The following is a 15557-nucleotide window of genomic DNA, read 5'->3' as shown; positions in this document are numbered from 1 at the left end:
ACCTAGTCTCACACTAGAGGTCCCCAGTTCAAACCTGGGCTCAGACATGTTAATTTACTTCTAAGCTCTTTTTTTTTACAAGGAAATTAGTGTTTGGTTGACACTTTTTAAACACACCTCTGGATTTAATTACTTCTCGAATTAAAAATCGTATCATTCTAATTTAGTTAGTAAAAGAAAATAAAAAATGTAGTTGTCTGGGTGGTGTAGTTGGTTATCACGCAAATCTACACATTAGTGGTCCCTAGTGCAAACCTGGGCTCAAACATGTTATTTTGCTTTCCACTGTGTTTTTACCAGGAGATGTTTTAAAATTATATTGGTAAGTATTTTCCTTCCTTAATTATACTTTGATAGATTTTAGTGTATGTTTCGTACATCAGTTTACACATTAGAAATGAGAATAAAAATAATTGTTAATGTTTGGTTGACAACTTTATAAAACACAAGTATGGATTTGATTACCCCTATTATTAAAAATCACATTCCCTATTATAAACGGTAACATTCCGATTAGATTAGTAATAAGAAAGTACAAATTGTAACTTCTCTGGGTGGTGTAGTTGGTTATCACGCTAGTCTCACACACTAGAGGTCCCAGTTCAAACCTGGGCTCAAACATGTTAATTTACTTCTAAGCTCTTCGTTTTTTTACAAGGAAATTAGTGTTTGGTTGACAACTTTTTAAACACACCTCTGGATTTAATTACTTCTCGAATTAAAAATCGTATCATTCTAATTTAGTTAGTAAAAAGAAAAAAAAAATGTAGTTGTCTGGGTGGTGTAGTTGGTTATCACGCAAATCTAACACATTAGTGGTCCCTAGTGCAAACCTGGCTCAAACATGTTATTTTGCTTTCCACCTGTGTTTTTACCAGGAGATGTTTTTAAAATTATATTGGTAAGTATTTTCCTTCTTAATTATACTTTGATAGATTTTAGTGTATGTTTCGTACATCAGTTTACACATTAGAAATGAGAATAAAAATAATTGTTAATGTTTGGTTGACAACTTTATAAAACACAAGTATGGATTTGATTACCCCTATTATTAAAAATCACATTCCCTATTTATAAACGGTAACATTCCGATTAGATTAGTAATAAGAAAGTACAAATTGTAACTTCTCTGGGTGGTGTAGTTGGTTATCACGCTAGTCTCACACACTAGAGGTCCCCAGTTCAAACCTGGGCTCAAACATGTTAATTTACTTCTAAGCTCTTCATTTTTTTACAAGGAAATTAGTGTTTGTTGACAACTTTTTTAAACACACCTCTGGATTTAATTACTTCTCGAATTAAAAATCGTATCATTCTAATTTAGTTAGTAAAAAGAAAATAAAAAATGTAGTTGTCTGGGTGTGTAGTTGGTTATCACGCAAATCTAACACATTAGTGGTCCCTAGTGCAAACCTGGGCTCAAACATGTTATTTTGCTTTCCACCTGTGTTATTTACCAGGAGATGTTTTAAAATTATATTGGTAAGTATTTTCCTTCCTTAATTATACTTTGATAGATTTTAGTGTATGTTTCGTACATCAGTTTACACATTAGAAATGAGAATAAAAATAATTGTTAATGTTTGGTTGACAACTTTATAAAACACCAAGTATGGATTTGATTACCCCTATTATTAAAAATCACATTCCCTATTTATAAACGGTAACATTCCGATTAGATTAGTAATAAGAAAGTACAAATTGTAACTTCTCTGGGTGGTGTAGTTGGTTATCACGCTAATCTAACACACTAGAGGTCCCAGTTCAAACCTGGGTTCAGACATGTTAATTTATTCTAAGCTCTTTGGTTTTTTTACAAGGAAATTAGTGTTTGGTTGACAACTTTTTTAAAACACACCTCTGGATTTAATTACTTCTCGAATTAAAAATCGTATCATTCTAATTTAGTTAGTAAAAAGAAAATAAAAAATGTAGTTGTCTGGGTGGTGTAGTTGGTTATCACGCAAATCTAACACATTAGTGGTCCCTAGTGCAAACCTGGGCTCAAACATGTTATTTTGCTTTCCACCTGTGTTTTTACCAGGAGATGTTTTGAAATTATAATGGTAAGTATTTTCCTTCTTAATTATACTTTGATAGATTTTAGTGTATGTTTCGTACATGAGTTTACACATTAGAAATGAGAATAAAAATCATAGTTAGTGTTTGGTTGACAACTTTATAAAACACAAGTATGGATTTGATTACCCCTATTATTAAAAATCACATCCCTATTTATAAACGGTAACATTCCGATTAGATTAGTAATAAGAAAGTACAAATTGTAACTTGTTCGGGTGGTGTAGTTGGTTATCACGCTAGTCTCACACACTAGAGGTCCCCAATTCAAACCTGGATTCAAACATGTTAATTTACTGCTTCTAAGCTCTTCGTTTTTTTACAAGGAAATTAGTGTTTGGTTGACAACTTTTTTAAACACACTCTGGATTTAATTACTTCTCGAATTAAAAATCGTATCATTCTAATTTAGTTAGTAAAAAGAAATAAAAAATGTAGTTGTCTGGGTGGTGTAGTTGGTTATCACGCAAATCTAACACATTAGTGGTCCCTAGTGCAAACCTGGGCTCAAACATGTTATTTTGCTTTCCACCTGTGTTTTTACCAGGAGATGTTTGAAATTATATTGGTAAGTATTTTCCTTTTGTTAATTATACTTTGATAGATTTTAGTGTATGTTTCGTACATCAGTTTACACATTAGAAATGAGAATAAAAATCATAGTTAGTGTTTGGTTGACAACTTTATAAAACACAAGTATGGATTTGATTACCCCTATTATTAAAAATCACATTCCCTATTTATAAACGGTAACATTCCGATTAGATTAGTAATAAGAAAGTACAAATTGTAACTTGTCTGGGTGGTGTAGTTGGTTATCACGCTAGTCTCACACACTAGAGGTCCCAGTTCAAACCTGGGCTCAGACATGTTAATTTACTTCTAAGCTCTTCGTTTTTTTACAAGGAAATTAGTGTTTGGTTGACAACTTTTTAAAACACACCTCTGGATTTAATTACTTCTCGAATTAAAAATCGTATCATTCTAATTTAGTTAGTAAAAAGAAAATAAAAAATGTAGTTGTCTGGGTGGTGTAGTTGGTTATCACGCAAATCTAACACATTAGTGGTCCCTAGTGCAAACCTGGGCTCAAACATGTTATTTTGCTTTCCACCTGTGTTTTTACCAGGAGATGTTTTGAAATTATATTGGTAAGTATTTTCCTTTCTTAATTATACTTTGATAGATTTTAGTGTATGTTTCGTACATGAGTTTACACATTAGAAATGAGAATAAAAATCATAGTTAGTGTTTGGTTGACAACTTTAAAACACAAGTATGGATTTGATTACCCCTATTATTAAAAATCACATTCCTATTTATAAACGGTAACATTTCGATTAGATTAGTAATAAGAAAGTACAAATTGTAACTTGTCTGGTGGTGTAGGTTATCACGCTAGTCTCACACACTAGAGGTCCCCAGTTCAAACCTGGGCTCAGACATGTTAATTTACTTCTAGCTCTTTGTTTTTTTACAAGGAAATTAGTGTTTGGTTGACAACTTTTTAAAACACACCTCTGGATTTAATTACTTCTCGAATTAAAAATCGATTAAAAATCGTATCATTCTATTTAGTTAGTAAAAAAAAAATGTAGTTGTCTGGGTGGTGTTGTTGGTTATCACGCAAATCTAACACATTAGTGGTCCCTAGTGCAAACCTGGGCTCAAACATGTTATTTTGCTTTCCACCTGTGTTTTTACCAGGAGATGTTTTGAAATTATATTGGTAAGTATTTTCCTTTCTTAATTATACTTTGATAGATTTTAGTGTATGTTTCGTACATCAGTTTACACATTAGAAATGAGAATAAAAATCATAGTTAGTGTTTGGTTGACAACTTTATAAAACACAAGTATGGATTTGATTACCCCTATTATTAAAAATCACATTCCCTATTTATAAACGGTAACATTCCGATTAGATTAGTAATAAGAAAGTACAAATTGTAACTTCTCTGGGTGGTGTAGTTGGTTATCACGCTAGTCTCACACACTAGAGGTCCCCAGTTCAAACCTGGGCTCAACATGTTAATTTACTTCTAAGCTCTTCGTTTTTTTACAAGGAAATTAGTGTTTGGTTGACAACTTTTTTAAACACACCTCTGGATTTAATTACTTCTCGAATTAAAAATCGTATCATTCTAATTTAGTTAGTAAAAAGAAAATAAAAAATGTAGTTGTCTGGGTGGTGTAGTTGGTTATCACGCAAATCTAACACATTAGTGGTCCCTAGTGCAAACCTGGGCTCAAACATGTTATTTTGCTTTCCACCTGTGTTTTTACCAGGAGATGTTTTGAAATTATATTGGTAAGTATTTTCCTTTGTTAATTATACTTTGATAGATTTTGTATGTTTCGTACATCAGTTTACACATTAGAAATGAGAATAAAAATCATAGTTAGTGTTTGGTTGACAACTTTATAAAACACAAGTATGGATTTGATTACCCCTATTATTAAAAATCACATTCCCTATTTATAAACGGTAACATTCCGATTAGATTAGTAATAAGAAAGTACAAATTGTAACTTGTTCGGTGGTGTAGTTGGTTATCACGCTAGTCTCACACACTAGAGGTCCCCAATTCAAACCTGGATTCAGACATGTTAATTTACTCTAAGCTCTTCGTTTTTTTACAAGGAAATTAGTGTTGGTTGACAACTTTTTTAAACACACTCTGGATTTAATTACTTCTCGAATTAAAAATCGTATCATTCTAATTTAGTTAGTAAAAAGAAAATAAAAAATGTAGTTGTCTGGGTGGTGTAGTTGGTTATCACGCAAATCTAACACATTAGTGGTCCCTAGTGCAAACCTGGGCTCAAACATGTTATTTTGCTTTCCACCTGTGTTTTTACCAGGAGATGTTTTGAAATTATATTGGTAAGTATTTTCCTTTCTTAATTATACTTTGATATTTTAGTGTATGTTTCGTACATCAGTTTACACATTAGAAATGAGAATAAAAATCATAGTTAGTGTTTGGTTGACAACTTATAAAACACAAGTATGGATTTGATTACCCCTATTATTAAAAATCACATTCCCTATTTATAAACGGTAACATTCCGATTAGATTAGTAATAAGAAAGTACAAATTGTAACTTGTCTGGGTGGTGTAGTTGGTTATCACGCTAGTCTCACACACTAGAGGTCCCCAGTTCAAACCTGGGCTCAGACATGTTAATTTACTTCTAAGCTCTTCGTTTTTTTACAAGGAAATTTTGTTTTTTTTAAAACACACCTCTGGATTTAATTACTTCTCGAATTAAAAATCGTATCATTCTAATTTAGTTAGTAAAAAGAAAATAAAAAATGTAGTTGTCTGGGTGGTGTAGTTGGTTATCACGCAAATCTAACACATTAGTCCCTAGTGCAAACCTGGGCTCAAACATGTTATTTTGCTTTCCACCTGTGTTTTTACCAGGAGATGTTTGAAATTATATTGGTAAGTATTTTCCTTTGTTAATTATACTTTGATAGATTTTAGTGTATGTTTCGTACATCAGTTTACACATTAGAAATGAGAATAAAAATCATAGTTATGGTTGACAACTTTATAAAACACAAGTATGGATTTGATTACCCTATTATTAAAAATCACATTCCCTATTTATAAACGGTAACATTCCGATTAGATTAGTAATAAGAAAGTACAAATTGTAACTTGTCTGGGTGGTGTAGTTGGTTATCACGCTAGTCTCACACACTAGAGGTCCCCAGTTCAAACCTGGCTCAGACATGTTAACTTCTAAGCTTCTTTTTTTACAAGGAAATTAGTGTTTGGTTGACAACTTTTTAAAACACACCTCTGGATTTAATTACTTCTCGAATTAAAAATCGTATCATTCTAATTTAGTTAGTAAAAAGAAAATAAAAAATGTAGTTGTCTGGGTGGTGTAGTTGGTTATCACGCAAATCTAACACATTAGTGGTCCCTAGTGCAAACCTGGGCTCAAACATGTTATTTTGCTTTCCACCTGTGTTTTTACCAGGAGATGTTTTGAAATTATATTGGTAAGTATTTTCCTTTTCTTAATTATACTTTGATAGATTTTAGTGTATGTTTCGTACATCAGTTTACACATTAGAAATGAGAATAAAAATCATAGTTAGTGTTTGGTTGACAACTTTATAAAACACAAGTATGGATTTGATTACCCCTATTATTAAAAATCACATTCCCTATTTATAAACGGTAACATTCCGATTAGATTAGTAATAAGAAAGTACAAATTGTAACTTGTCTGGTGGTGTGTAGTTGGTTATCACGCTAGTCTCACACACTAGAGGTCCCCAATTCAAACCTGGGCTCAGACATGTTAATTTACTTCTAAGCTCTTTTTTTTACAAGGAATTAGTGTTTGGTTGACAACTTTTTAAAACACACCTCTGGATTTAATTACTTCTCGAATTAAAAATCGTATCATTCTAATTTAGTTAGTAAAAAGAAAATAAAAAATGTAGTTGTCTGGGTGGTGTAGTTGGTTATCACGCAAATCTAACACATTAGTGTCCCTAGTGCAAACCTGGGCTCAAACATGTTATTTTGCTTTCCACCTGTGTTTTTACCAGGAGATGTTTTGAAATTATAATGGTAAGTATTTTCCTTCCTTAATTATACTTTGATAGATTTTAGTGTATGTTTCGTACATGAGTTTACACATTAGAAATGAGAATAAAAATCATAGTTAGTGTTTGTTGACAACTTTATAAAACACAAGTATGGATTTGATTACCCCTATTATTAAAAATCACAATCCCTATTTATAAACGGTAAATTCGATTAGATTAGTAATAAGAAAGTACAAATTGTAACTTGTTCGGGTGGTGTAGTTGGTTATCACGCTAGTCTCACACACTAGAGGTCCCCAATTCAAACCTGGATTCAAACATGTTAATTTACTGAGCTTCTAAGCTCTTCGTTTTTTTACAAGGAAATTAGTGTTTGGTTGACAACTTTTTAAACACACATCTGGATTTAATTACTTCTCGAATTAAAAATCGTATCATTCTAATTTAGTTAGTAAAAAGAAAATAAAAAATGTAGTTGTCTGGGTGGTGTAGTTGGTTATCACGCAAATCTAACACATTAGTGGTCCCTAGTGCAAACCTGGGCTCAAACATGTTATTTTGCTTTCCACCTGTGTTTTTACCAGGAGATGTTTTGAAATTATATTGGTAAGTATTTTCCTTTGTTAATTATACTTTGATAGATTTTAGTGTATGTTTCGTACATCAGTTTACACATTAGAAATGAGAATAAAAATCATAGTTAGTGTTTGGTTGACAACTTTAAAACACAAGTATGGATTTGATTACCCCTATTATTAAAAATCACATTCCCTATTTATAAACGGTAACATTCCTATTAGATTAGTAATAAGAAAGTACAAATTGTAACTTGTTGTGTGGTGTAGTTGGTTATCACGCTAGTCTCACACACTAGAGGTCCCCAGTTCAAACCTGGGCTCAGACATGTTAATTTTACTTCTAAGCTCTTCGTTTTTTTACAAGGAAATTAGTGTTTGGTTGACAACTTTTTAAAACACACCTCTGGATTTAATTACTTCTCGAATTAAAAATCGTATCATTCTAATTTAGTTAGTAAAAAGAAAATAAAAAATGTAGTTGTCTGGGTGGTGTAGTTGGTTATCACGCAAATCTAACACATTAGTGGTCCCTAGTGCAAACCTGGGCTCAAACATGTTATTTTGCTTTCCACCTGTGTTTTTACCAGGAGATGTTTTGAAATATAATTGGTAAGTATTTTCCCTTAATTATACTTTGATAGATTTTAGTGTATGTTTCGTACATCAGTTTACACATTAGAAATGAGAATAAAAATCATAGTTAGTGTTTGGTTGACAACTTTATAAAACACAAGTATGGATTTGATTACCCCTATTATTAAAAATCACATTCCCTATTTATAAACGGTAACATTCCGATTAGATTAGTAATAAGAAAGTACAAATTGTAACTTGTTGGGTGGTGTAGTTGGTTATCACGCTAGTCTCACACACTAGAGGTCCCCAGTTCAAACCTGGATTCAGACATGTTAATTACTAGCTTCTAAGCTCTTCGTTTTTTTACAAGGAAATTAGTGTTTGGTTGACAACTTTTTTAAACACACCTCTGGATTTAATTACTTCTCGAATTAAAAATCGTATCATTCTAATTTAGTTAGTAAAAAGAAAATAAAAAATGTAGTTGTCTGGGTGGTGTAGTTGGTTATCACGCAAATCTAACACATTAGTGGTCCCTAGTGCAAACCTGGGCTCAAACATGTTATTTTGCTTTCCACCTGTGTTTTTACCAGGAGATGTTTTGAAATTATATTGGTAAGTATTTTCCTTCTTAATTATACTTTGATAGATTTTAGTGTATGTTTCGTACATCAGTTTACACATTAGAAATGAGAATAAAAATCATAGTTAGTGTTGGTTGACAACTTTATAAAACACAAGTATGGATTTGATTACCCCTATTATTAAAAATCACATTCCCTATTTATAAACGGTAACATTCCGATTAGATTAGTAATAAGAAAGTACAAATTGTAACTTGTCTGGGTGGTGTAGTTGGTTATCACGCTAGTCTCACACACTAGAGGTCCCCAGTTCAAACCTGGGCTCAGACATGTTAATTTACTTCTAAGCTCTTCGTTTTTTTACAAGGAAATTAGTGTTTGGTTGACAACTTTTTTAAAACACACCTCTGGATTTAATTACTTCTCGAATTAAAAATCGTATCATTCTAATTTAGTTAGTAAAAAGAAAATAAAAAATGTAGTTGTCTGGGTGGTGTAGTTGGTTATCACGCAAATCTAACACATTAGTGGTCCCTAGTGCAAACCTGGCTCAAACATGTTATTTTGCTTTCCACCTGTGTTTTTACCAGGAGATGTTTTGAAATTATATTGGTAAGTATTTTCCTTCTTAATTATACTTTGATAGATTTTAGTGTATGTTTCGTACATCAGTTTACACATTAGAAATGAGAATAAAAATCATAGTTAGTGTTTGGTTGACAACTTTATAAAACACAAGTATGGATTTGATTACCCCTATTATTAAAAAAACAATTCCCTATTTATAAACGGTAACATTCCGATTAGATTAGTAATAAGAAAGTACAAATTGTAACTTGTCTGGGTGGTGTAGTTGGTTATCACGCTAGTCTCACACACTAGAGGTCCCCAGTTCAAACCTGGGCTCAGACATGTTAATTTACTTCTAAGCTCTTCATTTTTTTACAAGGAAATTAGTGTTTGGTTGACAACTTTTTAAAACACACCTCTGGATTTAATTACTTCTCGAATTAAAAATCGTATCATTCTAATTTAGTTAGTAAAAAGAAAATAAAAAATGTAGTTGTCTGGGTGTAGTTGGTTATCACGCAAATCTAACACATTAGTGGTCCCTAGTGCAAACCTGGGCTCAAACATGTTATTTTGCTTTCCACCTGTGTTTTTACCAGGAGATGTTTTGAAATTATATTGGTAAGTATTTTCCTTTCTTAATTATACTTTGATAGATTTTAGTGTATGTTTCGTACATCAGTTTACACATTAGAAATGAGAATAAAAATCATAGTTAGTGTTTGGTTGACAACTTTATAAAACACAAGTATGGATTTGATTACCCCTATTATTAAAAATCACATTCCCTATTTATAAACGGTAACATTCCGATTAGATTAGTAATAAGAAAGTACAAATTGTAACTTGTCGGGTGGTGTAGTTGGTTATCACGCTAGTCTCACACACTAGAGGTCCCCAATTCAAACCTGGATTCAGACATGTTAATTTTGAGCTTCTAAGCTCTTCGTTTTTTACAAGGAAATTAGTGTTTTGGTTGACAACTTTTTTAAAACACACTCTGGATTTAATTACTTCTCGAATTAAAAATCGTATCATTCTAATTTAGTTAGTAAAAAAAAATAAAAAATGTAGTTGTCTGGGTGGTGTAGTTGGTTATCACGCAAATCTAACACATTAGTGGTCCCTAGTGCAAACCTGGGCTCAAACATGTTATTTTGCTTTCCACCTGTGTTTTTACCAGGAGATGTTTTGAAATTATATTGGTAAGTATTTTCCTTTCTTAATTATACTTTGATAGATTTTAGTGTATGTTTCGTACATGAGTTTACACATTAGAAATGAGAATAAAAATCATAGTTAGTGTTTGGTTGACAACTTTATAAAACACAAGTATGGATTTGATTACCCCTATTATTAAAAATCACATTCCCTATTTATAAACGGTAACATTCCGATTAGATTTCTAATAAGAAAGTAGAAAATGTAACTTGTCTGGGTGGTGTAGTTGGTTATCACGCTAGTCTCACACACTAGAGGTCCCCAGTTCAAACCTGGGTTCAGACATGTTAATTTACTTCTAAGCTCTTTGTTTTTTTACAAGGAAATTAGTGTTTGGTTGACAACTTTTTAAAACACACCTCTGGATTTAATTACTTCTCGAATTAAAAATCGTATCATTCTAATTTAGTTAGTAAAAAGAAAATAAAAAATGTAGTTGTCTGGTGGTGTAGTTGGTTATCACGCAAATCTAACACATTAGTGGTCCCCATGGGCTCAAACATGTTATTTTGCTTTCCACCTGTGTTTTTACCAGGAGATGTTTTGAAATTATATTGGTAAGTATTTTTCTTTCTTAATTATACTTTGATAGATTTTAGTGTATGTTTCGTACATCAGTTTACACATTAGAAATGAGAATAAAAATCATAGTTAGTGTTTGGTTGACAACTTTATAAAACACAAGTATGGATTTGATTACCCTAATTAAAAATCATATTCCCTAATTATAAACGGTAACATTTCGATTAGATTAAATAAGAAAGTAAATGTACTTGTCTGGGTGGTGTAGTTGTTATCACACTAGTCTCATAGACTGGAGGTCCCAATTCAAACCTGGGCTCAGACATGTAAATTTGCTTCTAAGCTCTTTTTTTTTTTTTTTACAAGGAAATTAGTGTTTGGTTGACAACTTTTAAAACATAACTGGATTTAATTACTTCTCGAATTAAAAATCTCATTCCATCATTAAAAATCGTATAATTCTAATTTAGTAGTAAAAGAAAATAAAAAATGTAGTTGTCTGGGTGGTGTTGGTTATCACGCAAATCTAACACATTAGTGGTCCCTAGTGCAAACCTGGCTCAAACATGTTATTTTGCTTTCCACCTGTGTTTTTACCAGGAGAGATGTTTTGAAATTATATTTGGTAAGTATTTTCCTTTCTTAATTATACTTTGATAGATTTTAGTGTATGTTTCGTACATCAGTTTACACATTAGAAATGAGAATAAAAATCATAGTTAGTGTTTGGTTGACAACTTTATAAAACACAAGTATGGATTTGATTACCCCTATTATTAAAAATCACATTCCCTATTTATAAACGGTAACATTCCGATTAGATTAGTAATAAGAAAGTAGAAAGTGTAACTTGTTTGGGTGGTAGTTGGTTATCACGCTAGTCTCACACACTAGAGGTCCCCAGTTCAAACCTGGGTTAGACATGAAATTTACTTCTAAGCTCTTTTTTTTTTTTAAAGGAAATTAGTGTTTGGTTGACAACTTTTTAAAACACACCTCTGGATTTAATTACTTCTCGAATTAAAAATCGTATCATTCTAATTTAGTTAGTAAAAAGAAAAATAAAAAATGTAGTTGTCTGGGTGGTGGTTGGTTATCACGCAAATCTAACACATTAGTGGTCCCTAGTGCAAACCTGGGCTCAAACATGTTATTTTGCTTTCCACCTGTGTTTTTACCAGGAGATGTTTTGAAATTATATTGGTAAGTATTTTCCTTTCTTAATTATACTTTGATAGATTTTAGTGTATGTTTCGTACATCAGTTTACACATTAGAAATGAGAATAAAAATCATAGTTAGTGTTTGGTTGACAACTTTATAAAACACAAGTATGGATTTGATTACCCTAATTAAAAATCATATTCCCTAATTTATAAACGGTAACATTTCGATTAGATTTCTAATAAGAAAGTAGAAAATGTAGCTTGTCTGGGTGGTGTAGTTGGTTATCACACTAGTCTCATAGACTGGAGGTCCCAATTCAAACCTGGGCTCAGACATGTAAATTTGCTTCTAAGCTCTTTTTTTTTTTTTTTAGGAAATTAGTGTTTGGTTGACAACTTTTTAAAAACATAACTGGATTTAATTACTTCTCGAATTAAAAATCTCATCATTAAAAATCGTATTCTAATTTAGTTAGTAAAAAGAAATAAAAAATGTAGTTGTCTGGGTGGTGTTGTTGGTTATCACGCAAATCTAACACATTAGTGGTCCCTAGTGCAAACCTGGGCTCAAACATGTTATTTTGCTTTCCACCTGTGTTTTTACCAGGAGATGTTTTGAAATTATATTGGTAAGTTTTCCTTTCTTAATTATACTTTGATAGATTTTAGTGTATGTTTCGTACATGAGTTTACACATTAGAAATGAGAATAAAAATCATAGTTAGTGTTTGGTTGACAACTTTATAAAACACAAGTATGGATTTGATTACCCCTATTATTAAAAATCACATTCCCTATTTATAAACGGTAACATTCCGATTAGATTAGTAATAAGAAAGTAGAAAGTGTAACTTGTCTGGGTGGTGTAGTTGGTTATCACGCTAGTCTCACACACTAGAGGTCCCCAGTTCAAACCTGGGTCAGACATGAAATTTACTTCTAAGCTCTTTTTTTTTACAAGGAAATTAGTGTTTGGTTGACAACTTTTTAAAACACACCTCTGGATTTAATTACTTCTCGAATTAAAAATCGTATCATTTAATTTAGTTAGTAAAAGAAAATAAAAAATGTAGTTGTCTGGGTGGTGTAGTTGGTTATCACGCAAATCTAACACATTAGTGGTCCCTAGTGCAAACCTGGGCTCAAACATGTTATTTTGCTTTCCACCTGTGTTTTTACCAGGAGATGTTTTGAAATTATATTGGTAAGTATTTTCCTTTCTTAATTATACTTTGATAGATTTTAGTGTATGTTTCGTACATGAGTTTACACATTAGAAATGAGAATAAAAATCATAGTTAGTGTTTGGTTGACAACTTTATAAAACACAAGTATGGATTTGATTACCCCTATTATTAAAAATCACATTCCCTATTTATAAACGGTAACATTCCGATTAGATTAGTAATAAGAAAGTAGAAATGTAACTTGTCTGGGTGGTGTAGTTGGTTATCACGCTAGTCTCACACACTATCAGACATGTAATTTACTTTTTAAGCTCTTTGTTTTTTTACAAGGAAATTAGTGTTTTGGTTGACAACTTTTTAAAACACACCTCTGGATTTAATTACTTCTCGAATTAAAAATCGTATCATTCTAATTTAGTTAGTAAAAAGAAAATAAAAAATGTAGTTGTCTGGGTGGTGAGTTGGTTATCACGCAAATCTAACACATTAGTGGTCCCTAGTGCAAACCTGGGCTCAAACATGTTTATTTTGCTTTCCACCTGTGTTTTTACCAGGAGATGTTTTGAAATTATATTGGTAAGTATTTTCCTTTCTTAATTATACTTTGATAGATTTTAGTGTATGTTTCGTACATGAGTTTACACATTAGAAATGAGAATAAAAATCATAGTTAGTGTTTGGTTGACAACTTTATAAAACACAAGTATGGATTTGATTACCCCTACAATTAAAAATCATATTCCTAATTATAAACGGTAACATTTCGATTAGATTTATAATAAGAAAGTAGAAAATGTACTTGTCTGGTGGTGTAGTTGGTTATCACACTAGTCTCATAGACTAGAGGTCCCCAATTCAAACCTGGGCTCAGACATGTAAATTTGCTTCTAAGCTCTTTTTTTTTTTACAAGGAAATTAGTGTTTAGTTGACAACTTTTTAAAACACACCTCTGGATTTAATTACTTCTCGCAAAAAATTCTGGGGGAAAATAAAAAATGTAGTTGTCTGGGTGGTGTTGTTGGTTATCACGCAAATCTAACACATTAGTGGTCCCTAGTGCAAACCTGGGCTCAAACATGTTATTTTGCTTTCCACCTGTGTTTTTACCAGGAGATGTTTTGAAATTATATTGGTAAGTATTTTCCTTTCTTAATTATACTTTGATAGATTTTAGTGTATGTTTCGTACATCAGTTTACACATTAGAAATGAGAATAAAAATCATAGTTAGTGTTTGGTTGACAACTTTATAAAACACAAGTATGGATTTGATTACCCTAATTAAAAATCATATTCCCTAATTATAAACGGTAACATTTCGATTAGATTTCTAATAAGAAAGTAGAAAATGTACTTGTCTGGTGGTGTAGTTGGTTATCACACTAGTCTCATAGACTGGAGGTCCCCAATTCAAACCTGGGCTCAGACATGTAATTTGCTTCTAAGCTCTTTTTTTTTTTTTTTGGGAAATTAGTGTTTGGTTGACAACTTTTAAAACATAACTATGGATTTAATTACTTCTCGAATTAAAAATCTCAATCATTAAAAATCGTATCATTCTAATTTAGTTAGTAAAAAGAAAATAAAAAATGTAGTTTGTCTGGGTGGTGTTGTTGGTTATCACGCAAATCTAACACATTAGTGGTCCCTAGCAAACCTGGGCTCAAACATGTTATTTTGCTTTCCACCTGTGTTTTTACCAGGAGATGTTTTGAAATTATATTGGTAAGTATTTTCCTTTCTTAATTATACTTTGATAGATTTTAGTGTATGTTTCGTACATCATTTTACACATTAGAAATGAGAATAAAAATCATAGTTAGTGTTTGGTTGACAACTTTATAAAACACAAGTATGGATTTGATTACCCCTATTATTAAAAATCACATTCCCTATTTATAAACGGTAACATTCCGATTAGATTAGTAATAAGAAAGTAGAAATGTAACTTGTCTGGGTGGTGTAGTTGGTTATCACGCTAGTCTCACACACTAGAGGTCCCCAGTTCAAACCTGGGCTCAGACATGTTAATTTACTTCTAAGCTCTTTTTTTTACAAGGAAATTAGTGTTTGGTTGACAACTTTTTAAACACACCTCTGGATTTAATTACTTCTCGAATTAAAAATCGTATCATTCTAATTTATTTAGTAAAAAGAAAATAAAAAATGTAGTTGTCTGGGTGGTGTAGTTGGTTATCACGCAAATCTAACACATTAGTGGTCCCTAGTGCAAACCTGGGCTCAAACATGTTATTTTGCTTTCCACCTGTTTTTTACCAGGAGATGTTTTGAAATTATATTGGTAAGTATTTTCCTTTCTTAATTATACTTTGATAGATTTTAGTGTATGTTTCGTACATCAGTTTACACATTAGAAATGAGAATAAAAATCATAGTTAGTGTTTGGTTGACAACTTTATAAAACACAAGTATGGATTTGATTCCTACAATTAAAAATCATATTCCTATTATAAACGGTAACATTTCGATTAGATT

At 31.5% G+C, this 15557-nt stretch overlaps 16 non-coding genes across 16 annotated transcripts; all 16 read left to right on the top strand.

The window, feature by feature from the left end:
• Window positions 1–548: 548 nt before the first annotated feature.
• On the top strand, window positions 549–621 carry TRNAV-CAC. Its single transcript has one exon. It is a non-coding gene; the product is annotated as a tRNA-Val (tRNA).
• A 506-nt stretch (window positions 622–1127) lies between these two features.
• On the top strand, window positions 1128–1201 carry TRNAV-CAC. The gene has a single exon. It is a non-coding gene; the product is annotated as a tRNA-Val (tRNA).
• A 1090-nt stretch (window positions 1202–2291) lies between these two features.
• On the top strand, window positions 2292–2365 carry TRNAV-CAC. Its single transcript has one exon. It is a non-coding gene; the product is annotated as a tRNA-Val (tRNA).
• Window positions 2366–2875: 510 nt separating this feature from the next.
• TRNAV-CAC lies at window positions 2876–2948 on the top strand. Its single transcript has one exon. It is a non-coding gene; the product is annotated as a tRNA-Val (tRNA).
• A 1087-nt stretch (window positions 2949–4035) lies between these two features.
• On the top strand, window positions 4036–4108 carry TRNAV-CAC. Its single transcript has one exon. It is a non-coding gene; the product is annotated as a tRNA-Val (tRNA).
• A 1082-nt stretch (window positions 4109–5190) lies between these two features.
• TRNAV-CAC lies at window positions 5191–5264 on the top strand. Its single transcript has one exon. It is a non-coding gene; the product is annotated as a tRNA-Val (tRNA).
• Window positions 5265–5752: 488 nt separating this feature from the next.
• On the top strand, window positions 5753–5825 carry TRNAV-CAC. The gene has a single exon. It is a non-coding gene; the product is annotated as a tRNA-Val (tRNA).
• A 1079-nt stretch (window positions 5826–6904) lies between these two features.
• TRNAV-CAC lies at window positions 6905–6978 on the top strand. Its single transcript has one exon. It is a non-coding gene; the product is annotated as a tRNA-Val (tRNA).
• A 511-nt stretch (window positions 6979–7489) lies between these two features.
• On the top strand, window positions 7490–7562 carry TRNAV-CAC. The gene has a single exon. It is a non-coding gene; the product is annotated as a tRNA-Val (tRNA).
• Window positions 7563–8069: 507 nt separating this feature from the next.
• TRNAV-CAC lies at window positions 8070–8142 on the top strand. Its single transcript has one exon. It is a non-coding gene; the product is annotated as a tRNA-Val (tRNA).
• Window positions 8143–8652: 510 nt separating this feature from the next.
• TRNAV-CAC lies at window positions 8653–8726 on the top strand. Its single transcript has one exon. It is a non-coding gene; the product is annotated as a tRNA-Val (tRNA).
• A 508-nt stretch (window positions 8727–9234) lies between these two features.
• On the top strand, window positions 9235–9308 carry TRNAV-CAC. The gene has a single exon. It is a non-coding gene; the product is annotated as a tRNA-Val (tRNA).
• Window positions 9309–10398: 1090 nt separating this feature from the next.
• On the top strand, window positions 10399–10472 carry TRNAV-CAC. Its single transcript has one exon. It is a non-coding gene; the product is annotated as a tRNA-Val (tRNA).
• A 1665-nt stretch (window positions 10473–12137) lies between these two features.
• Window positions 12138–12210, top strand: TRNAM-CAU. The gene has a single exon. It is a non-coding gene; the product is annotated as a tRNA-Met (tRNA).
• Window positions 12211–12728: 518 nt separating this feature from the next.
• TRNAV-CAC lies at window positions 12729–12801 on the top strand. The gene has a single exon. It is a non-coding gene; the product is annotated as a tRNA-Val (tRNA).
• Window positions 12802–15012: 2211 nt separating this feature from the next.
• TRNAV-CAC lies at window positions 15013–15086 on the top strand. The gene has a single exon. It is a non-coding gene; the product is annotated as a tRNA-Val (tRNA).
• The last annotated feature ends 471 nt before the right edge of the window (window positions 15087–15557 follow it).

The sequence above is a fragment of the Ipomoea nil genome, unplaced genomic scaffold (assembly GCF_001879475.1).
Source record: "Ipomoea nil cultivar Tokyo-kokei standard unplaced genomic scaffold, Asagao_1.1 scaffold0790, whole genome shotgun sequence".
NCBI lineage: Eukaryota > Viridiplantae > Streptophyta > Magnoliopsida > Solanales > Convolvulaceae > Ipomoea > Ipomoea nil.
This window is presented reverse-complemented; position numbering and strand designations above follow the sequence as displayed.